Here is a 24,631-nt window from a genome sequence, read left to right on the forward strand (position 1 = left end):
GCCTACTCATCACCAACCCCTGGGTGGGGGGCGTGGGGAGAGAGAGAGAGAGAGAGGAAAGGAAAAGATAAGGGGAGGTAGGGAAGGGGAGGGAGGGAAGGGAAAGGAAGGAAGGGGGGAAGAAAGGGAGGAAAAGGGAGGGAAGGGGGGAAGAAGGGGAGGGAAAGGGAGGGAAGGGAATAGAAGGGGAGGGAAAACAAGACAATCATTAAATTTCCTGGGTAAAACAGCACTCCCTTCCACAATTCCAGGTCTCATTACATTCCCAATACAAACATTATTACAAATATTACCATTTCTAAAAACCAGCTGCATTTAAATTTTTTTCAGGCTGGGCCAGGCTGCTCTTATTTCCTATTCACATATGATTTTTTCCAGAAGACTATTTTGGCCTCAGTTGAATAATTTATTTCAGAGATTTTACATCCTAAAATATTCTCTGGAGGAGAGAGAAACACCATCTGTGCCCACTCTGGAAAAACAGCCCCAAACCATGAAGTAGGGGTGTCATTTTCATTACAGAGTTGCAAAATGTGAATGCCTGCTTGTCTGCCACAACCTCAGAGAGGAGGGAAAAACACACGTTGAAATCTCTGCCACCATAATAGCACCAAACCAGTCCCACTCCAGCAGCCCAAAGAGATTATAAAAATATGCATGGTACCCAGTTGACCCCTGGAAAAATTGCAGCCTAGGTTTTTAATGAAAAGGTTATTCTTAGAATTTATTCCCATTTCTGAATGGGGAAGCGCCTTCATCACTGGATAGTGATATGCAAGAACTCGAAGAGATTCAATGAATCATTCATTTGCCTATGTTCAGTCTTACAGAGTTTGTGGGATAGGATTTCAAAATTCCCTCTTTTGCAGTGTTCTCTGCTCCCAAGGGAAGAAATGGGCTGGGCCAGAAGCAAGGGACCTTTCACTCGGTTGGGTCCTGTCTCCACCAGTGCACTGACCTGGCAAGATCTGAATCTGCGAGCTGATGGTTATCAAATGGCATGTGAATTTGCTGCTACATGTTCTCCTGCAGCTTTTTCCTTGCCTGGGACTTTCCTCTCTCTCCCTTCCATCTCCTACGCAGGGACGCAGGCACGAAATGCTGCCTCGAGAAATAAAGAAGCTGCTGCATCTGTAGATTTAATGCCTAGAGTGGGTCTGCTGGTGTGTCATGGAGTCCCCCCACCCCAACTTCCCCTGTGGGTCCTGCCAGGGTCACAGGCATGAACATGTGTTGAGAAAGGGGACATTAGGACAACCAGAGTGAGAACACAGGATAGAGATCCAAACCGAAATAACAGCTGCCCTGCAGGTCTAGTCAAACCAGGTGAGCCAAGAGGCCCAAATGGGGCCCTTCTCCCCCATCTGTAGGCATGGCAAACAGAGTGTCATTGATGACATGTGAGAGGACAGTTGCCCGCTGAGCCCAGCCGGGGTCATGCAAAGAAATGGGCTTCGGAGTCCCAGAGCTGAGAATCTGAACCCTGGCTCTCACACTTGCTAGCTATGCCTGCCTTGGCAAACTGTATTTTATTATCTGAGCCTCACTTTGCTCATCCTTTAAAAAACAGGTAGGTAATATCCCTTGGTGGGCTTTTGTGAGGATTAAAGGAGGTTTGGTTCCATAATGCCCTGGAGTGTGGGTGATTCTCAAGAAACGTTAGTGACCCTCTCCCTGTTTCACTTCCGTGCTGAATGTACCAAGATGTGTGTCCTTGACCCTGACGATGCTGGTGGGAAAAGAAAAAAAGAAACAGGAAGTGGGGGGGAGGTGAGGGAGAGCAAGGGAAAAGAAGAAACTGTGAGCTAGTATATGTAAGTGTGATTTAAAGAACAGTTGGCTGTCAGAATAGCTGTAAGTTGTTGAAGTCATGGTTAAAAATTCGCTTTTGAACATAAAGTCTATGTGGGCTTGTTTATTATTTAATTTTGTCTCATTAGCTATTTTAACTTTATTCGCCTCTTAAAAGCCATTGGTGCCCCTCCTCCACTATTACTATTGCAATAAATCCTTTCTGCCATCTAGACCCTTCCTTATTGGTCCTAACCAGAGTTTGAGGACAGAATTAACATGGCTCTCAGTCAGAGCTTTGAGCCTTGCTCTGGTGGCCCTGGGACCCTGTCCCAAGGAGCCACCTCCTCACCCTCATACGTGGGCTGCTTTCTCAGAGAAACCATGTTGAGGAGAGGGAAACACTTGGGAGACTGATGGACTGTCAGGAAAAGGGGTCTTAATCCACAGAGCTGTGGGGGCCAGGCATAAGACAATCTCTAACTTATAGCAGAGAGAAAGCAGTCTCAAGGTGTCTGTCAGGAGTTTCAGCCGCTGAGAGTTTCGGCTGACATGATGGGTATCCTCCTACAGTCTTGTGGGACTTTGTTGATAGATGAAGTTGGTTTGCCCAGGGCAAAGTCCCCAAGGGTGAGCTGCGGAGACTGAGAGACTGACTTGAAAGCTAAGGGCAGTTCATCAGCCACGAGTGTCATCGGTATGCTATTCCTGACGCTCACTGGCTTGGCGTCGCTCTATGCCAGACGTTCCCACCCACTCTGAATGGTACATCACTTAAAGTATTTCCGTAGACCCCTCCATTGTTTTACTGCCCTCACCCCACCAGCAGCATGCTCATCACACTTCTATTTTATGAAAAATGTTAAGACTTTTATAGTTACTTAACCACTCATTGTGAACTACCATTTACTTTCTTTGGAGGTTCTGATACACAGCAGGGAGAAACTATGGCCATACCTGGGAATTACCTGGGAGTCCCGATGATGCCCAGGCCATATGTCATATCAGTTCGGTCTGGTCTGTAGGAGTTAGACACAGGCATCGGGATTTTGTCTGAAAAGCTTCCCAAGTGATTCTCATGTGAAATCAAGTTTGAGAACCAATCATTGTTTCAAGGTGGTGTGAGTGGAGGGGGTGTTGTGTAGACCGAACACAACCTCAGAGTAACTCCAGCAAAGTAACTCTTGGTATTCATCAATCCTTGTACTGGGCAACTTAAGGAGCATGTGTGTATATCTTAGGAAACATTTGATGTCAAGTCAAATTTGTTTATGTTGAGTGTCAAGTATGCCATCAAGTAAAGTAGATAAGACCAGAACCCTGATCTTTTAATCTTCCCATGTATGCCCACATTCTCTGTACCAGGCAAAATGCAAGTTACTAGTGATTTGATGATGATGCCAATGATGATATTAATATTATTATAATTAGCAATAACAACTAACATACATTCGGTGTCTAAGCACTATACACATCTTTCTTTCTTTCTTTCTTTCTTTCTTTCTTTCTTTCTTTCTTTCTTTCTTTCTTTCTTTCTTTCTTTCTTTCTTCCCTCCCTCCCACCCCCCCTTCTTTCTTCCTTCCTTCCTTCCTTCCTTTCTTCCTTTCTTGAGAGAGGGCCTGTGCATGAGTGGGGCAGGGGCAAGGCACAGAGGGAGAGAGAATCTTAAGCAGGTTCCATGCTCAGTGACCTGTCATGACCCTGAGATCATGACCTGAACTGAAATCAAGAGTCAGATGCTTAACTGACTGAGCCACCCAGGTGCCCCCGTTACACATTTCTAATTTATTCATCCCATAAACACTAAAGTACATACTATTAGCATTTTTCTTCCCTATGAATGAGATTTAAAGAGGCTAAGTAACTTGCCCAACATTACACAGCTAGCACATGCCTGGGGTTTGAAATCTTATTTTGCATGCAATAATGAATTAGGCAAATGAGGCAGTGTCCCACTTTTTAATTAATATTTTTATTATTTTATTTTGATGTCTCCAGAGCTAACATAATAACAGGCCCATGATATTTTGTATAAAGCATTTGCTGAATTAGGCATTTTCCTGCCCTCACATCCTGGTGTGAAAAGAAGATACATGATGATTGTAATATAATATGTCAGTGGCTACCTGAAGTATTGTCAGAAAACAAATCAGGGGTAATTAATTCTGCTTAGGTAGACAAAATGGTGTCAGGGGAGGCTGACCAACAGAAAAGGGTATTTTTTAGAGGGCTTTAAAGACTAAAAAGGAGCCTGCCAAGCAGACAAGAAAGAAGCATGCCAAATGGGGTGAAGAGAAGGAGCAAATATACAGGCATAAAATTGTAAAGAATTCTGGAGAAATGATCAGCTTCTGATAAGGGTTCTCAAAATGAAGTGTGCATTGGAAATTACTCAGAGGCTTGTTAAAACACACATTGCTGGGCCTAATCCGAAGAGCTTTTGACTCAGTAGGACAGTGTGAGACCACAAATTTGCATTTTTAATGAGTTCTCAGGTGATGCTTATCCTTCTTGTCCAGGGACAACACTGTGTTGAGGGCCCTGGTCTACTTAGCAGTATCACCTGGAAACCCCCACAGCATGTGCGTGCGTGTGTGTGTCACATGCCAAAGTCAGCAAGACTCAGGATTTCTTCTTTTCCTGCAAGGAGTGGTGGTTAAATTTTACTGTTGGTTTTGGGAGCAATTCATACTGAAGCCGTCCAATGGGAGGAGGCAGAGAAACCACAGCTCGGGACTGAAACGAGGGAACCTGGGCTTTTTCCTGCATCTGTGCCCCATCAGTGCCCCTATTCATGCGCTCGTGAAGGCCTGAGGCTAGAGGAGACCAAGCACACTAGATCTTTTGTTGTGCGAGCAAGCATTTGTGTCCAGTTCATGGGGAGGATGGCATTTTTTACATCTCTTCCTGCAGTTTTGACCCTGTGTCTGCTGACCAGGTGAGTTCCTGTGTTTATCACCAACATGATCTTTTGACGGCCAAGGGCCAAGAGCGGGGAGTGGGGGTAAGAGTTGGGACTGCTCTCACACGCAAAGAATGGAGAGGGTGCTGGAATGCCAGGCTCATGGGGAAGGCCTGGGACAGATGACATCCTTGTGAAATTATTCCTTTTCCTCCACCTCTAATTCAGTTATCACGCTTTGCTTCTCTCATTCTCCAGAATGGAAAAATCTAGGCTGCCTCTGCCATTGCTCCTCGACCCCCCTTCTCCAGGGGTTAGCAACACTTCCAGGCCTGCCTCCAATATTAGGGCCTCCCTCTTTCAACCCCCAACCTATGTAGGACAGATCCCAGCTAGATCTGGATGTCCTCTTTGTCCAATAATTGGGGAACGAAAGGCAGCTAATTCCTATGCCCGATTCTGTCACTAGGTTGGTTTGCCAGCTGATGGCCAACAGCTGTGTGTGTTACATTCCTGGCAGGGCCCTTCCATACCCCACTACTACTCCCAGGATTTGAGAGAGAGGAGTAGGAATCGCCTACCAGAGAAAGGAAACAAAATCGTGTTGTTTGGATTCTGTGTTCCATGTTTGTTTCCATTTTGAATGCAATTCCCCATTACTCTCTTGTAATCTAGAAAATTTCTAGCAGCCTACTGAGTAGTCCACTTAGTTACTAGCCAAAAGTGATGGAAACCCTCGTTTTCCAGTTTGGGATTTCCATTTTCTTGCTGTTTGGCCAGGAAGGCGGAGAAAGAGTCTGATGGTCTAAAAAGGAAATAGTACGTGAGACTGGACGAGCCTGCTGCCCTGGGTTGCACCAGGGGGTTGTGCCCCATTTCTTTTGGGGAATGGGAGCTTTATCATCAATATTATTGATGAGACTCTGGTTAGTATTTTTGTCATCATGTCTATTATTCTTCACAAGAACCCAATTAGGGAAGAGTGCCTCAACAGAGGAGGCTGATTAAATTCACAGATTTATTGCAAAGCCACTTTGGGAGTTGTGAGAAATGAGTTTCACTGCTGAGCTTCCTTGCTTTAAAGAAAAAAAAAAGAGTCAAGCTGTAAGCCTGTACCTTGGATTATCCATCTATAACAGATCATAAAATACCCATAACCTTGCACACAGTTTATCTTTCTCCAGAGAGGCTCGAGATGCTTCTTCCAGGCTCGAGATGCTTCTTCCAGGCTCACAGTACCTCCCCAAGGGGTAGGTGATGGCTTCTGTGTTCATGGGACACACGGGGGAATTCTGACCCAGAGCAGGATGGGGTAGGCAAAGGTCAAAGGGAAGATTTTGCTTTGCAAAGCTTGCAGCCAATGGGCTCAGGCAGTCCTTGTTTTTATTTGGGTCCCAGAAAAGTTGCTGTAAATAGGAATGATGTAAATGAGATCTGATTTTTCCATAGAAACGAGGACAGCATTGAGGATTCCTGACCCCAAACCCAATGCCCAAAATGTTATAGAAACAACCACAAGCATTATTTTAAAACTTGTAACTTGCTAGGGAGGATATCCAAGACAAACACCCATATTCCCACCGCAAAAGTCTCAGGTTTTGTTTATTTAAGGCAGCATTTCCCAAATTGTTTTCTGTAGAACATTAACCTCAGAGGATGCCCTGGAAGGAAAGGTTTATGGTGATAAAATTGGGGCAACGCTGCCTATTAGATGTTCCTTAATTTGCAATCCTTATTAACACAATAAAAATAACAGCTATGTCTTACTGAAAGTCTACCGGAGCCAAGCACCTTATATATTTTATCTCATCCAGTCTTCAAAAAATAATCCTCTGAGGCAGATACTCATTTATCCCATTTTCCACATGGCATGGAGCAGTTAAATGGGTTGCCTGGTTAAAAGGTACAAGATCCAACTAGGTTTCAAATCTATTCTCATTCCTAAATGCATGCTCTTAACCTCTAAACTTGATCACTTCCTCACTAACTATGTAGAAACTTTGTCACATTGCTGTGTCTGTGTTTTTTTTTTTTTTTCATTGTTGCTTCTTTACACAATTGAGTCCATCCCTAACTGTCACAGTGGGTCATCTTTTGTTGGCATCTTTAATGTTTATGCGTGTCTTCACATAGAGCCAAGTTGGTATCATTGCAGGTGATATCTTCCGCTCACATCAAGCTTTCATGCTTCCATCTCGCATGGCCTTGGTATAAGTGCTTGGAGCATGCTTTAGTGGATTTTCATCAGTATCTCTGACAGTTTATAGATAAACAAAGATGTAAGGGAGACAGGATGTGTCTGAGTTTATTTACCTTGTCTTTGGCAAGACAGTCTTTGTCTACAAAATGAAAGTGAGTAAAAAGCAAAAGTAGGATAAAAAATGACACCCGGGGTACATAGTTAGCTCTTGTGTTTGTGGAATTGGGATTTCTTGCACCCTTGGCATCTTAATAACTATTAGCTGATCATTTATTTTATCTGGGAGATGTCAGGGGAAGGGTGAGGAGGCGAGACAGAGAACGATTCTGTACAATCAGTTTCACCCTAAAGAAATTGCTCATTAAATTTAGGAACCAGGTTGTCTGCTAATCACTTTACCAAAGTACGCGCTTGCTCAGGAAATGGGCTTTTCAAGGGTGGGCAGGAGCAGAATGTGAGTTATCAGGAGCAGCCCCGTCCCAGCAGGGACCGAGTCAAAAGGTACTAGAAGTGGTGTCCTTGGTTGTGTTGGATTGCACAGGGTACCTAATCTCCCCCATCATGCTTGACTCCAATTAAGTCGGCTTCCTTCTATATATGCCTGTGTTCTCTGAGAGCCTGCACGTGAAAGGATTTGCCCTCCCTTTGCCCCCTTGATCAGTCAGGAATAATTTAATGAGCACCTACACTGTACTCAGTACCTCCTTTACACACAGGCCTGTTGCCTGATGTGCACTGGATGAGGTTCGAGGACGTTTTTTTGTTGTTGAAACTGTGCTTCATGCTCTCCATGAAGTATCTCCTTCTATATCCATAATGGCCTTAAAAGAGAGAGCCCTGTTATTACTTGTGGGTTATGGGAGAGCAAAGTGAGGCTAGGAGAGGAGAAATGGCTTATTAAAAGACACACAGCCAGGAAGGGACAGAGCCAGGAAATTAACTGTACAACCTTGAATTCGAAAGCCTATATCTTTTACAACTATCAGATGCCAGATAAGTGAGGGGGAGCTCCTCCACCACCCTTTGCATGGACTAGATGAGCTCTGTTTAGGAAGTATAAGGAGAAAAAAGACGCTTGATTCAGGTCTTAAAAATGAATGTTACTACTAATCAGGTAAGTGGGACCTCCAATGTTACTGGAACTTAAAAAAAAAAATCAGGAGATCATTTATTTTAGGGATAACACGAATTGGGTGGATATAAATTCTTCTGGGTAAAAATGCCAAGAACTCCAGCGCTGCCTGGAGAACAGACCACCTCTGGTTTGGCTGTGACTGAGATATTAGAATCTGCTCTTTCTCTCTTCAGCTCTACAGAAGGTACTTGAAACCATTCTGAAATGGTATTTAATTCTCTCACATAACGCATGCAGTAAGCCCACTTTTTAAAACTTAGGTGATGACTAGTAATCTCACGAATGTGAAAATGCCAGTGGGGTGGGGCAACCATTCTGCTTTCGAACGCTGGAAGCTTTAAACATGAAGCAGAAGCTGTTCAGCAATAAAAAGAAATGAGCTATCCACTTACAAGGAGACATGGGGGCCCCTCCAGTGCATATGGCTAAGGAAAGACATCAATCTGAAGAGGAGGCTACATACTGTATGAGTCCCACTGTAGGACATTCTGGAAAAGGTAAAACTGTGGAGATAGTAAAAAGAAAATTGTTGCCCAGGTTGGGGGGAGAGAGGGATGAATAGGCTGAGCACAGAGGATTTTTAGGGCAGGGAAGCTTTTGTGTATGATACCATAAAGGTGGATACATATCCTTAGACATTTGTGAAAACCCATAGATTGTACCATACAAAGAGTAATGTAATATAAACTATGGATTTCAGTTAATAACAATGTATTAATATAGGCTCATCAATTACAACAAATGGGCCATACTAACGCAAGATGTTAATAATGGGGGAAACTGGGGAAGAGGGCAAAGTGAGAGAGTAGATGGGAACTCTGTATTCTCTGTTCGATTTTTCTGTAAACCTAAAACTGTTCCCCCCCCCACAAAAAAAAAGTCTCTCTCTCTTTTTTTTTTTTTTTTTTTTAGCAGAAGAGAATCACACTGTTTTTCAGCATCCTAGCATCTCTGTAGCTGACAGTGCCCTTGCAGAAAAAAAAAATTGATAATCCTCTCGATGCATAATACCAACTCAGTACTCAGGTTGTGACAACCAAGGAATATATGAAAGGTCAATTTAAATGTCTCAGTGGGTTGGAAAGACAAAGCAGACTTTGTGCCACAATAGAACTCATCCCATGGAACCGTGCAGATGGCAGGAGATAAAACAATACTCTTTATCGCCAGCAGATTAACCAGCAAGGACATGTTCTTTCTATTTATCCTATAGGCTCCTAAGGACAATGGGCCTTTTGTCCTTACACCTGTTGAAAGGGAAAGGAGCCCCTAACAGAGACCTAGTGGGGTTTATGTGAGGCCATGCAGTTCAGATTTCTTACCTTCATCTCTGATGGTACATCCCATTTCATAATATGCCTTCTAGCAAGGGAACTTGGAGATGGAGCCTTCAGCATTCAAAGGGAAAGAAGCAGGTCCAAGTTTTACTTGAGAAGAATGATGGAATGGAGAAATCCATGTAGGAGAGCAGGATAACAAAGTAGTGGCATGTTCTGGCTCTCAGCCAGCCACCAGACACGAGTTCCGGGAGGGTCCTGCTCCTTCCCTGTCCTCAGCTTCTAGCACCAGGCACAGGGTCAAGGCTCAACAGAGGTGAAGACTGCTGGATCAATGAACCTCCAGGACTTTGCTAAAGAAAAAGAAACAGCAAAATAATTCATCAAGATTGACAGCTGATTTTTCCAGCTGTTTCTCGAAAGTTTCCAGATAAACATGTCTGTGGGCACATATGTACTGATGACTTTTTTCATTCTAAATTCTTGCTTGTAATGGGATCTGTTGGTTTTACTGCCTTCTTTGTGGGGGGAAAAACACTCCAATTTTCTTTGGGTCAACCAAACTTCCTCTTAATTTTGGTGTGTGAAGTTTGATTTTAATACTTCCTTTTGGTTTGAAGGGATGGTCTGAGGCCCAGGCCTAGCCAGTTAGCTTTGTTTCCCCTTGGCCTCAGTGAAATTCAGAGAAAGATGTATAACTCAAGCTGGATCCATGGGATTCCCACCTGGGATTTTGCTGCTTGGTTTGGAAAGAAGTATTCTTTTTTTGCTAGGGTTGAGAAATGGGTAAAATGAAAGTCTAGGGTTACTAGTCAACTTCTTAGCCATCACTTGGGAATAATATCCTTGGGGAAAAAAGGCAAAATAGAAGAAAATTGAACTGAAAGATAGAGAAAGAACAAGTCCTGGTAAAAATATTTGAGTGACTTGAATCAGCCAAGCCTAAACTCAACCCATTTCCTGGACCCTTCACTGAAATGGGCAACTAAATTCCCAGGATTTCAACTACCTTATAACCAATTCTATAGATGTAGATAGATAGATAGGTACATAGATAGATAGATAGATAGATAGATAGATAGATAGATAGATAGATGATAGACTCCCAAATATATGACCACTGTATTCATTTTCTATGCTTAATGAAAAATTCTGAGCCACTCCTGTTCATATGTCCATATCCTTCATATTAAAATTTAATAGGAAAATTCTCACTGGGATATGTTCCGTCCATAGCCTCCCCCACATCTTTTAGGCTCTTCACGCCTCCACATGGACAAGGATAACATCTGAAATGAAGAGACCTTGAATTTCCATTTCCAAATTCCAACAAAAGGCAGAATTCTCCTTTGTTGAATATCTCACTTCACTACAAACTCTAAATCTTTTTGTGGCTTAGGAAAAGTTGGCACGTGGCAGAGTCCTGCTGAACAGATTGAGACATCAGAGAATGGGCCCTTGGCCATGCCTGGCACACGTTCTGAAGACATGGCCCCATGCCACCTTCCCCCTCACATTCATTGTGCCATTAACACTAGGAATGGGCTCAATAGCTAGGGTAACTTGGACTTGAAACATAACCTTGAAATTCATGGATGCATTTGAAGGATGAAAAAGAATGCTCTGTAGCTCTTCAGCTGACTCTAGCCATGAGAATAAGAACTCCCATCAATTGAGTAGAGCTGTACCACACATAGTACTAAATACTCTTCTTGCGTTGTCCCTTTGAACCCTCATCACAACCCTGTGTGGTAGATCCTATTGTAATCCTCATTTTAACAGTTGAAGAAATTTGACCTAGGAAACTTAGTGAACCTGCCCTGGATCAGGATTCAGACCCAAGTAGCAGGCAGGCTCTCCATCATAACACAATGTTGCGTGTTAAGAATAAAAATAGTGCCTGGATCATGGCTATAGAATTGTGGAAATGAATGTTATGACGGAAGGAGGCTTAAACATCATTTAGCCTGATGGAAAACCTGAGGCTGAGGGAGAGAAGTGACTTCCCCAAAGCCACATAGCAAGATAACCAGACACTGAAATCTAGCCTTGATGCCCCAATTCTTTTGCAGTGCATGCCTTGTTATTTTAGGATATGTATACAAAACAGCACACATCAAGTTATTCAACACGCACCACCATTATAGATGTACCAGTTATTCTAAAATATGTGCATACAACTTGGCAAATGACAACCATCCTGAGACTATCTATCTCTTGCCTTAGGACTCCTGGACCTCCCCACAACTAAGAAATTAAAGGGCTAGTATCTATCCCCTTTGGCCAGTTTCCATTCTGATTAGTCAATCCCTTCCCTCAGTTAAATATTTTTAGTATGAACACTTCCTTAACACAAAAGCCAGCACACATACTCTTCTCCCTCCAGATAATAGGAAATTAATGAATGGATTGCATCTCAGTCATTTGGGATACAGTGTTGTCTCAAATATAAGAGATTGATGAAAGCTAATCAAGCCAACCATGCGCAGGACAACAGAGGAGAAAGTTCTGCCCCAGCATTCGGGGACTCTGAGGAGGTCTTGTCATCTCCTTCCAGGTGTGGGTTAAAATGTTCTCTCCCCACAGAGAGGAAGTTCAGAGCATCTGAATTGTCAGAGGTAAGAAGGGTCTTGCCCCCACCTCTCTCACTTTTCTTATTTCTTTTTAAATTGCCAGACCCATGCCTCAAGTCATGAGAGCCCTACTGACAACAAGTGGAAATACATGGAAAACAAAGCTTGCCTGCTGCATAGACAGCTGCCCCAGCTCCTTTTGAAGACAATGGGAGGTAAGCCGTTATTTCTGCTTCCTCAGCTGCAGAGATGGAGAAACGATTGCTAGTGGAAGGGAAGCCCTGATGTACAGAATGCCCTGCATGAGTCAGCCAACCATGCACTACTAGCCCATGTGAAAACCATCAGACAATGACTGGTCTTCATGGGATGATGGCTTACAGAGAACTGACTTAAGCTATTTGAATATCTGTTCTCCTGTTATGCCTTACCAGGATTTACATATCACCAAATAATCCTTAATTATGAATTGTTAGGCATATTCATCAAGAACATTCTTTTATGGACCAGAAATCTATTTCAGTAGTAGCCACAACCTTCTTGTATGATGTCTGAAGCAAGAGATACACCCTGGTTGAAAGCAAATATAGGAAAGGCCTGAAAATTCCTTAGCCACCTCTCCTTTACCTTATTCTCTGGATGTTGGCTTACTTGTCATTCCCTATTCCAGCCCTCTCCTCCAGACTAAGTTAGCATTCCCACAGCACTTTATGATTTCCCGTTTGTAGCATTTATTGCATTTATAATTGTTTTCTTAAAGCTTGTCTTCCCCACTAAACCCTAATACCCATGAGAGATGAGTGTGCATTACTCTTACTAACATTTCCCCATACGCAGAGGAGTGTGTTGTTTAACAGTAAATATTCACTGAATGATGGAAGAACATTGCACAATGTTGATATGAAACCATAGCTATTTACGGAGTGGGCTCTTTAACCATCATTTGAATATGTGGGAAAGGCACTTAAAAAGACCTAAAGTCACCCAGCCACCCCATTCCTCCCACCCCCTACCACTCCAGCAACCCTCAGTTTCCTGATGTAATGTATGGTGGTTAACATAACATAATAATAATAAAAAAAAAAATGTAAAAAAAAAAAAGACCTAAAGTCATCCATGAATACATCAAGTTCTTTAGCTTCACCAACTCACAAAACACTTTCCAGTTCATCTTCTCTTCCTGTTTATTTAAGTGCATTCTCTCCTACACTGTGATTTAAAGAAACTTCCATTCCATGTTATTGTAATTGATGCATAACTGAATTTTCCTCAGACTGGGGAGCTGGCTTACTGTTCCAGACCAGTGAGAGTTGGCTTACTGTTCCTTGGGGTTCTGTGAATTCCCTATGAGATTAGTAAAGAGATGTAAGCATATGCTGACTCATGCAGATGAACATTTAAAAACTGAATGGAGCCATATGATTTCACTATCTGGAGGCTTTAAAATATATTTCAAATTCTCTAACACCCCTCCCTTCAGCAAGTGGAGTCTCATTTCCCTTCCCTTAAAATGCAGGCAGGACTTAGTGACTTGCTTCTAGTGAATGATGTGAGACAAAGCGACCTTGCATGACTTACAAGGCTAGGTTAGAAAAGGTGATATGGCTTCCACCTGGCTCTCTGTCGTGGGGCATGCATATGGGAAGCTCTGAGTCATCATAGAAGAAATCCAGCTTTTGTGACACTGCCACGCTATAGCGACCAAATGGAGAGACTTTATAGAGACTGCTAGTAGAACCCCAACTATTCAAGTCCTCCTAGTCCCGCTAGCAGGCAGGTGAGTGACGAAGACTTTGAGAGGACCCCAGCCTCAGCCACCAGCTGACTATGACCTCATGGAAGGCCCCAAGCCAGAACTATCCAGCTGAGCCACTCCTGGGTTCCTGGCCCAAAGAAAGCAGGAGAGGTAGGTGATTATTGCTGTTTTAAGTCACTGAGTTTTGTGGTGTCCGTTACAAAGTAGTAGATAACTACTATGCTGTGGTTACTTGCAGCTGAGTTTATGATTGCATTGCAACCATGTATTTCTTAGAGGCCATGAGAAGAGAATACAGACAGACTTAATAAATGCATGTCAAGTGAGGGATAAAGTTTTGCAGTAGTTCAACTAGAGAACAGTGACAAGTAAATGGCTCATCACAACCAGCTTGGTGTTTCTGGCAGGCTGAACTCAAAGGGATCTTTGTTCCATCAATACCCTACTCAAATTGCAAGCAGTTAGTGGGTTTCAGCAAAACAACTTCAACGACATTTAACAAATGCAGTCAATTTTCATTGTTTTGGCTTTGTTTGGCTTTTTTTTTCCCTGATTCTCTTGGACATTATAATTCCTTATATCTAGTTTTACATGTAGACATTTAAGTAACATTATAATACTTAAGTCAGCACCAGAGAACCACAATTATTTTTTCTTTAACAGGAATCTTAAGTTTGAGAATCAGGGAGGATCTTCAGATAGGCATCTGCCTCTATAACACCCTATCTCCTCATTTACTATTAAATGAAGGACTACCTACTACTCTCCCCCTAGAGCATTTTTCTTAATTGTCCATATATGTAGCAGTTCGATTGCAAGTCTCAGTGTATCTGCCTTTAAGTCTCTCAGTTGTTGAAGACTTGCATTTGAACTACCCCTGTTGATGAAAATGTTTTCAGTCTATGTATTCTTAGTATACATGGCCTGACTTCGATCAGCAATCATGTATTCCTCCTGTTCATCAGTTTCAGCTAGATGATGGCCACCTGTCTTTGCAGTGCCCTTGACCCCAACCTAACCTTTTGAGTAGAGCACTTAAATTACATTTTAAATCAGACCATTATAAATGTAACTGGTGAACATTCATTTGTTTTTAGATTACGCTTAAACCAAAATACAGGAGCTTAATTTAGAGCTTATGTTAATACATGTAATGTGTATTTTTGTTTTATGTGGGTGAAGAGTAGCTATAATGCATGGCTTTCTGTTACGTGCTGTGAAAAATATCCAGAAGTAGTTTGACTTCTTAAATAGAATGATAGATTATTAATTATCATAATAATACAGCAATCATTTATCGTACTCTTGCAGTACTTACACGGTATGGTATTAAACACTTCGTATATATTATTTTGTTAAATCCATAGAATTGGCCTAATGGTTTAGGTAAAACTGTCATTTTACAGAGGCTCAGAAAGGATGGTCATTTGTCTATAGATAACATAACTGGAAATAGAGGAGCTAAGATTTGAATCCAGATAGGTTGGCCCTTATCAACTCAGAATTCTCTTGAATTCTGAATTCTCTTGACTCATTATACTTTCTTGTTTGCTGTATTTCAGTGAAGCTAAGTTGTCATCAGTTGTAAGGTGTTCCATTATCTGTATGCCAGGACAACAAAGACAGTTGACATTATGGCACAGAGCTTTAATACCAGAAATTTTACTTTATATTGATTTGAAAGTGTTCTGTGCTCAATATCGCTCGGCATCAGGGAAATCCAAATCAAAACCTCAATGAGACACCACCTCACACCAGTCAGAATGGCTAAAATTAACAAGTCAGGAAATGACAGATGTTGGCGGGGATGCGGAGAAAGGGGAACCCTCCTACACTGTTGGTGGGAATGCAAGCTGGTGCAGCCACTCTGGAAAACAGTATGGAGGTTCCTCAAAAAGTTGAAAATAGAGCTACCATATGATCCAGCAATTGCACTACTGGGTATTTACCCCAAAGGTACAAAAGTAGGGATCCAAAAGGCTACGTGCACCCCGATGTTTATAGCAGCAATGTCCACAATAGCCAAACTGTGGAAAGAGCCCAGATGTCCATCGACAGATGAATGGATAAAGAAGATGTGGTATATATATACAATGGAATATTATGCAGCCATCAAAAGGAATGAGATCTTGCCATTTGCAACGACGTGGATGGAACTGGAGGGTATTATGTTGAGCGAAATAAGTCAAACAGAGAAAGATCTGTATCATATGACCTCACTGATATGAGGAATTCTTAATCTCAGGAAACAAACTGAGGGTTGCTGGAGTGGGGGGTGGGGTGGGAGGGATGGGTGGCTGGGTGATAGACACTGGGGAGGGTATGTGCTCTGGTAAGCGCTGTGAATTGTGCAAGACTGTTGAATCTCAGATCTGTACCTCTGAAACAAATAATGCAATATATGTTAAGAAAAAAAAAAAGAAGAAGAAGAAGGTAGCAGGAGGGGAAGAATGAAGCAGGGGAAATCGGAGGGGTAGACGAACCATGAGAGACGATGGACTCTGAAAAACAAACTGAGGGTTCTAGAGGGGAGGGGGGTGGGAGGATGGGTTAGCCTGGTGATGGGTATTGAGGAGGGCACATTCTGCATGGAGCACTGGGCGTTATGCACAAACAATGAATCATGGAACACTACATCTAAAACTAATGATGTAATGTATGGGGATAATATAAGAATAAAAAAATTTAAAAAAAAAAAGTGTTCTGTGTAATAAACAGACCCCGTCAGACATACATATTTACCTAACATTACTGTTGTACATATATAGAACAGAAAGCAAAAACAAGTAAATGGAAGGAGGTATTTTTCTAGTCTAGCTCTTCTGAATTGTTTTGTAGATGAAGGTCATCAGCGTTTGTAGTTTTCCACATTGTCATGTTCCATGTCAATGAGAGGATTGATGATGTAGCATTTCTTAAAAGAATGCTCCATTATTGGATCTGGATTTTTCTTCCAAACTGCTATCATCTTTTTTCGGAACTTTGATAGGTGTGTGCAGGCACAGCCAATGCCCCTCATTTAAATATTTAAAAAATGCACATCTTAGAGTCAATGGAATATGATACTATGTTTCCTTCAGACCATGCTAAAAAATCAACTACCCACGAATTTAAGTATTTTATAATATTTTAGTTATTCTAGGCACCTAGGTCTAATCTCAGATGCTAGCTTGCTATGGATCATTAGTATACATTTATGTTGCTTTACTTACATTTCTCTGTTTGTTGAATGCTTATGATACATCAAGTACTGATCTAGATTCTTGGCATGTGTTAATTCGCCAAGGAAGCAGCATATTGTCATTGTCCCATTATATCAATAAGGAAACTGAGATTTAGAGTTTAAATACTTTTTTCAGTCCCATTGCTTTCTATTTGGCAAAGGCAGGATTTGACTTCAACCTCTTGGACACCAACATCCATTCTGCTAACTACTTTGCTATATTACCATCCACATAAACACACACATTGGCAGTGTTAGAACTGGTAACTGATGTTAATGATCCTTATTATGTGCTATGTACACTATTTTTACTTCCCTTAGCCTTCCCTCTGCCTGCACTTGGTATATAAAGTACCATGAACATGGATTTTTATTGACTCCTCTCCCCAAAGCCAAATATTAACAGTAACCCTTCAGGGACTGATCTGCTTGTAATGGGCCAATATTTCTTGCAGCCTGGCAATGCATCACTCCTATGGCTGTCTTGCTTTAAAGGTTTCTGGGGGAATTGTCTATAAAAATGACCACAGAATTGGCCATATCACAGGACTCTTACAAGCCATAGGTCCCGGCATGCCTATTTTACCACTGATCAGAAAATTTCATCCTGGCAATCATTCTATAGGAAATTAATGCTGCTGCCTTCACATGTTTATGGCCCACCGTATGAAAGGAAAGAATATGTGTCATTGTTGTATGTTGTGCCTGAAGCTGCCCAGTATAGTAATGCTTAGGTAATTGTGCTGCTTTTAAAAAGAAGGAAAAATAATCTCAGAGGCACTCTGACCTCATTTTATAAACTGGAGGTCAGTGGCACAAATGTTGAGCAATACTCGTAAACCTCATGCCGTGCAAGTAACTAATCCAAGAATCACTTAAAAATAAAGTGAAGCAGCTTTTTTAATGTCAGGTCATGGATTTGGGGAACCTTCGTTTAAAGATTCTTCCCATGGAACCTTGAGACAGTGCCTTTTAACAAATCCGTCCAGGTGTTTGGAAACAAGAGGATCCCTGTAATTTCTAGAACTCAAGAGCCACACTTTGTTGGAGAAAAGTCCGTTTCATCTGAAAAGGTTTGCGAGACACTGTGAACTAATGCACTGGGCGAGATGTTCATGTGATTCCTCCTATCTTCTCAGGTCTCAGCATCTGGGGCCACCATCTTCCCAGCTCCCCAGAGGGGAAATGATTCTTGATTCGCCCAAACAATTCTTATTCCGTCCCTATCTGCAATCCAACCTTGAGTTCTACTTCTACTCCTTAATCTGTCTACTTCTCTCCAACCCAAGTGTCATTCCTTCCAGTCCTTCCAGTCGTGTCCATGGCCCACCTGGACAGAGGCCTCAGCCTCAGCTTAATCTCACTGACCTGTCTTCCTCCAGTCCTGCTGTTGATAAAGCACAAAGTCTAGTCTCTTCACTCCCTGGATTAAACTCTTTGATGGCTTCCTGTGGTTCTGGAGATGAAGCCCCTAGTTTGTCATATAGCTTACAAGGCCCCTCATGATGAGGCCCCCGTGGACTTCTCTCCCCTTCCCCCCACCCTCCCCCTGCCCACCCCCATTTCTCTGCTTTGGTCAAATGGAACAATTTTCAACAACTTAGTTGTCCTACCTGCAGCCCCTCACACATGGGATTTCTCTGCCTGAAATATCCTGCCCTTTCAAGTCCAAAGTCAGATTTTACATCCTTTTAGGGTGACTTCGCCCATGTGCGGGCTAGTTTCATGCCCTCTGCCCTCTGCTCTTGTACTTCATGACTATCCTCTCAGTTAATTCTATAATTACCCCCTTACTTACCTTTTTCACCAACTATGAATTCCTTGAGAGCAGAAACAGTTTCTTGTTCCCTGTCGTATATCAGGGCAGTGGTTTCCATACTGTGTATAGCCCTGGTGGTACAAAGGACAATATGAAGCAGTGTAAAGATGTTCTTTTTAAAACTTAAATATTGTTCCACATTTTTAATGTTGATCTTCTCTTTATAACAAATGGTGGTTTTTTTTCTCTATTATGGACACTGGATGCACAGAAGTGGATTAACTGTGATCCTTGTTCCATGACACAGTCATCGTGAGTCCGTGCGTGGACCCACTTATATTTATTTTGCTCCTTTATATCATAACAAGCATCTCCAAATTCACTATGCAAAGCAAAAGTCACGGTAGCTGACATTTACCCAAATGGTAAACTCATTCTGTTCTACATCCTTCCACCTGACCCTGCATGCTATCATCACTGTTCTCTTGCTTTCTATTTGAATAGTTTAATTGGTTCCGTGTTTCTAAACTTATTTTTCTTACACTGGTTGTTTTTAACTTTGGAAAAAGGATACCATGCGAACACAATATCTGGGGACTTTTTTCACCTAATGTCATTTTGATGAGAGTCATGTTTATTGTACTGCTGTATGTTGCTGCAGTTCATTTAGTTTGACTGCTCTATTATGTTCCTCTGATGAATCTGCCACAGTTTAAGCATCCATCCGCCCACTGACAGGCATTTGGGTTGTCTCCTCGCTTTTGCCATTGTGCACAGCCATGCTCTGAATATTAGAGTGCGTGTCACCTATTGGACATTGCAAGCATTTCACTGGGAGTAGAACTTCTGGGCCACAGAGTATGTGAATCTTTAACCCCAGGAGATAAGGCCAAACTAGAATTCAATGAAATGGCACCAATTTACACTCCTACCCATATGTATGAAATCCTATGGACCCGAATCCTCTCCGGTACTTGGTATTGTCGACCTTTTTCATTCTGGTCACTCAAATACCAGTAAAATGCTATCTTGTGTAATCTTGAATTGCATTTCCCTCATTATTAATAATACTGAACATTTCTTCATGCATCTATTGTACATAAGTGTTTTCTCTGAAAATGCTTATTCTTGGTTTTTGCCCATTTTTCTGTTGGATTGTTTGTGTTATTTGTATTGATTTCTAGGCATTTTAACATATTTTGATACTAATTCTTTGTAGATTATGTGTGCTTGTTGCAGAAGTTGGTAACTTATCTTTATAATATCTTTAAGGTATCCTAATGAATAAAGGTTGATAATGTACCATACACATGACGTTCAACAGTATCAAAGTAGACTTCTGGGTAACATGAAATTACCCAGTTTCGTAGCTGATAAAACAGGTTGTGGCAGAGGTTTTACTCTGTATTTGAGCTCTCTGGGAACTAGAAACTACTACTCTCTACATTTCCATAAGGGCTTAGGCACTCAGCCAGCACTTGCTGGAATGAACTGAAATGCTTTGTGGAAACAGGCACATTAATAAGAACATTTACCCTCTGAGTTGTTTAAACAGATGGCTTGTTTTTGAAAGACCAAAAAAGAAAAAAGTGTAAAGGAAACTAAAGAATGGGATTGATCTCTAGTTGATCCCCATGGTTGTGGGGAAACGGTGTTTTTGGCAGGCTGCCTCACATGGTCACACGGGCCATTTCCTCCTTTTCTAAGAATGTATTTTGGGGATGACTTGATATTTTGGGTATAGGTAATTTTTACTGACTCATCTGAAAGAGAGTTTTGCGTATATTGAAAAAAAAAATCTCTTTGGAGCTAAAGAAAGGAAAGAAAGTAAAATTAAATGCTCCTCTTTCTTAAAAAACCCTCTATGACTTAAAAATCTCCCCGCCCCCACGAACAGACCTATCTATCTCTTTTTCTTTTTCATTCCTTAGCTCTCACACAGGCACAAAGCAAGACATATCAACATGGCCACTTTAATATACAAGCATAATATAAAATGTTAATTTTTAATGTGCTTCTTTTTACCTAAAATATGGAGTCAACCAACCTGTCTGAGGCTCTTCCTGTGCTTCTCACGCACCCTATACCTAGCATACCTAGCACTCCCATATCCACTTCCCATGAGGGCCAAGGCAGCCCCAGGAATAATTTGGGCCTGCGTGACGCAGTGAGGAAGTCTGTTTTATACCTTACTTGGCAATGTTTCTCAATATGAAAATTCAGTGGTGTATTTTTAAATTTTAAAGTATTTATAGTATATTTCATAATCCAGAAGACTACATATTCACATACATGTAGGATGGGGAGTACCATGACACACATCTCTATGTACCCATCATCCAGGCTGAGTAACAAAACTTCTCCAGTCCTATTGCAACTCTGCATATCATTCCTCTCTCTCCTCATTGATTTATTTATTGAAAAATATTTTTTTGCATGACTGTTATGGGTCAAGCACTGTTCTAGTCACTGAAAAACATTAAAATAAAAAAACCGGGCACCTGGGTGGCTCAGTCGGTTAAGCGTCTGTCTTCAGCTCGGGTCGTGATCCCAGGGTCCTGGGATCAAGCCCCATGTCAGGCTCCCTGTTCAGCAGGGAGTCTGCTTCTCCCTTTCCCTCTGCCTGCCACTTCCCCTGCTTGTTCCCTGTCTCTCTCCCTCTGACAAATAAATAAATAAAATCTTTAAAAAAATAAAATTTAATAAAAAAACGACAAAAAGCCCTGACTTGCCGCGCTTACATTTTATAAAAGGAAAGTACTGTTTTGAATTTTGTATTCATCATTCCCTTTTTCCCCCTCATAGTTTTACTATATGTATGTGAATCTCTAAACAATATACTAGTTTACTATCTTCTAAGCCTTGCTCTTTTCATTTAATCTTTTTGTGCATGAAATGCTAGTTCATTCACTTTCACTATTTGTGGACTTTTAATATGTGATTATACTTCACATTTTCCTGTTTGTGGATATTTGGATTGTCTTAAGATTTTTGCTTTTGCAAACAAAGCTACTTAGAAATGGTATCCTATAACACATGTTTTTGTATCTGGATTCCTTTGCTTAATATTATGTTTATGAGATTAATTTCCACCATGTGTAGCAATAATTCATTACTGTTTGTTGTTGTATAGTTTTCTACTCTATGTACCTACCCAATTTATTTATAATTCTGTATTTCAACATTTAAGTTACTTCTACTATTTGTTTAATGACATGTTTGCATGTTTTTTTAAGCATGTTTTTGTGTTGAGTATTACTGGATCTTAAGATGCGTATAGCATCTGCCCAATTTTGTAGATTCTGCCAAATGATTATATCCAAGGTTGTTCTACAGTTTGCATTTACACAGCAGTGTATGAGAGCAACCATTGTGGTGACTGTGTATCATACTCTGCTTTTAATGTCCATCTACCTGATGATGAGTGAAGATGAGCACTTTTGCAAAAGTTTGTAGGTTGCTTCATATATTTTATCAAGTAGCAATTTAACACTTTTGCCCACTTTCTCTGTTTGAAAAAAGTATATACACAAATACTCCAAAACATATAAAAGATAGGATCACTGATATATCATTAAATAGAAATGGCAATAATAGCCAAAATTATTTTACTCCCAATCTCAAAGATAAAAATTCAACATTTCGCTTAAATATGACACTATAGGTTTTAAAAAGTGACTTATCATATTTTTAAAAATCTATTTTCATGGGAAAGATTGACTTTTAGGTTTACTTTCCTATAATATCCTTGTAAGTTTTTGGTATTAAGATTATGCTGGCCTCAAAAATACCTTGGAAAATGATACCTCTCCATTCTGGATATTTTCTTCTGGCCCATCTGCCCCTTTATTAATTCTCTCTTCTAACCTTCAGTATCTAATCTTCTATTAAGCCCATTGATTTGGGTTCTTAAATTCAGTTACTGTGTTTTAAAATTCTCCAATTTCCAGTTGATCCCTTTGTATAATATTGAGTTTTCCACCAAAATTCTCCACCTCATTATTTAATATTTTAACATGATAATTTTGATTACTTTAATATCCATGTCTGATAGCAAAAATGTCTGGATATCTTATGGGTCTGTTTCTACTATTTGTTATTTTCTATTAGTTATTAGTCAATTCTTGTCTTTTTGTATGTCTCATTATTTTTGTTTGAGTGCTAAACATTGATACCGAAAACTGGAAATAACTTGAGGTTCTCATTTGTCCCTTTAATAGTAGCAAATTCCCTAAGGAGAAAAGCAGTTCAGGTTACAGGCCCACCTTTTTGGGATTCTACCCTCTCTCAAATCCTAGAATTACAAGTTCTTACTGTATCGGTATGGTCTTGTTAATGCTTTCAAAGAAAGTTTTAAAGAAATTTTGTCAAGGGGTGCCTGGGTGGCTTAGTCGGTTAAGCATCTGCCTTTGGCTCAAGTCATGGTCCTGGGACCCTGGAAATGAACCCTGCATCAGGCTCCCTGCTCAGTGGGGAGCCTGCTTCTCCCTCTGCCTCTGTCTCTCCCCTCCGCTCATGCTCATTCTTGCTCTTCTCTCACATAGACGGATAAAGTCTTTAAAAAAAAAAAAAGAAAGAAATTTTGTCAAGCTTGTCTAATTACTATCAGAGGAGAGACTGTCTAAAATAAACTAATATGCTATTGTCAGAAGTAGCAATATCTTATAGTATCTTTTAATTTGCATTTTCTATATTTCACATGAGTTGTTGAACACTTTCAGAAGCTGAGTTACTAGTGTTTTCACTCATGCAAATTTTTCTATTTAATGATTAGTTTCTTCTTAATGATCTATAGAAATTCTGTATGTCATCTAGATTTTTATTTTTGTTATTACATGAATTTTAAATTATTTCTAATTCTAATTTTTCTTTTTATTTATTTTGATTAACTCGTATTTTTTAATATGGACATATTCATCAATCTTTTCTCTTTTGCTTTGTGCCTTTTATCTTATTTAGGAAATCCTTCCCCATCTGAATGTCACAAAAATATTCTCCTGCATTTTTTTCCTAATCATATTAAAGTTTTTCTTTTAATTTCTATCTTTAACCTATCTGCTATTTATGTTAGTGTTTGGAGTGAAGTAGGGATTCAATTTTACTTTTCCATATGGGTAGGAATTCATCCCAGGACCATTTATTGAGACAAAGCACTTTAATTTCAGAACAACTTGTTTCAGGGACCTATGCTCCAAGTATGGGAAGTCCCTGTTATCTTAGTATTTATGATCTGTGTCCCTGAAAGAACCAATCTCTTTAAAAGCTAGTCTTCCCTCAAACAACCCTCTGACTTCATTTTAGCTTCTCTCCTCTTGTTGTGTCAATAGTATTTGTTAGTCAGTATCTCATAGGTTGTTAGCTGTTTTTAAAATCCCCAAAATACAGTGCAAAAACAATGAAAACAAATGGTAAAGTAAAATTACAAATCTTGCAAAAGACGTGGGATCTTATAAACTGAGCATACTTGCTTTAATCATCCCCCAATGACAGATAGGGATATGGCAGAATTAGTGACAAAAGAACAGAACATAAGCAAGTGAGGTAACACTATAGATGCTTTAAAAGAAAATGACTTTAACATCAAAACTTAGGGAGTGATCCTTGAGAAAAATGTATAAAGACCATGTATATCATTGCAAATTGATCTTTATGAGTGCAATGCAAAAGTAAAATTAACAATGTCTTATAGCTCAATTTTTTTGAAGTACAGTTGACACACACTGTTAGTTTCAGGTGCACAGCATAGTGATTGGACAATTCTATACATGATGAAATGCTCACCACAATAAGTGTAATTGCCATCTATCACCATAGAAAGTTATTACAATATTATTAACTATATTTCCGATGCTGTATTTTTCATTCCCATTACTTATTTATTATATAATTGGAAGTTTGTACCTCTTAATCCCCTTCAGCTTTTTTTGCCTATGCCCTCATCCCCTTTATCCTCCTGGGAATCACCAGTTTGTTCTCTGTATTTATGAGTCTGTTTCTGTTTTGCTTGTTCATTT

At 40.6% G+C, this 24,631-nt stretch overlaps 1 long non-coding RNA gene across 2 annotated transcripts in view; it reads left to right on the plus strand.

Annotated features, from left to right (window-relative positions):
* LOC135364716 (uncharacterized) overlaps positions 1 to 24,631 on the plus strand; it is a 179,677-nt gene that overhangs the window by 71,202 nt on the left and 83,844 nt on the right. The window contains exon 3 of one of the 2 annotated variants that reach the window (XR_010412289.1): positions 11,983 to 12,094. This is a non-coding gene — a long non-coding RNA (uncharacterized LOC135364716). Of the gene's footprint in view, positions 1 to 11,982; positions 12,095 to 12,969; positions 13,786 to 24,631 lie in introns of those variants that run through there. The other variant, XR_010412290.1, reaches the window with a different exon arrangement.

Source organism: Mirounga angustirostris, unplaced genomic scaffold, assembly GCF_029215605.1.
Source record: "Mirounga angustirostris isolate CCGP_5_RB_7025 unplaced genomic scaffold, mMirAng1.0.hap1 SCAF_1, whole genome shotgun sequence".
In the NCBI taxonomy this organism is placed as follows: domain Eukaryota; kingdom Metazoa; phylum Chordata; class Mammalia; order Carnivora; family Phocidae; genus Mirounga; species Mirounga angustirostris.